Raw genomic sequence first — 226 nt, forward strand, 5'->3', positions numbered from 1 at the left:
GGATGAAACTGGAGCCTATTATACAGAGTGAAGTAAGCCAGAAGGAAAAACACCAATATAGTATACTAATGCATATATGTGGAATTTAGAAAGATGGTAGCAATAACCCTGTGTACGAGACAGCAAAAGAGACACTGATGTATAGAACAGTCTTATGGACTGTGTGGGAGAGGGAGAGGGTGGGAAGATTTGGGAGAATGACATTGAAACATGTAAAATATCATGT

General features: G+C 38.9%; 1 protein-coding gene across 1 annotated transcript in view; it reads right to left on the reverse strand.

Moving 5' to 3' along the window:
• The window catches only part of GNB5 (guanine nucleotide binding protein (G protein), beta 5), a 25,099-nt gene that overhangs the window by 19,764 nt on the left and 5,109 nt on the right, over positions 1-226 (reverse strand). The window lies entirely within an intron of this gene.

This window comes from Bison bison, unplaced genomic scaffold (assembly GCF_000754665.1).
Source record: "Bison bison bison isolate TAMUID 2011002044 unplaced genomic scaffold, Bison_UMD1.0 scf7180017864066, whole genome shotgun sequence".
In the NCBI taxonomy this organism is placed as follows: Eukaryota; Metazoa; Chordata; class Mammalia; order Artiodactyla; family Bovidae; genus Bison; species Bison bison.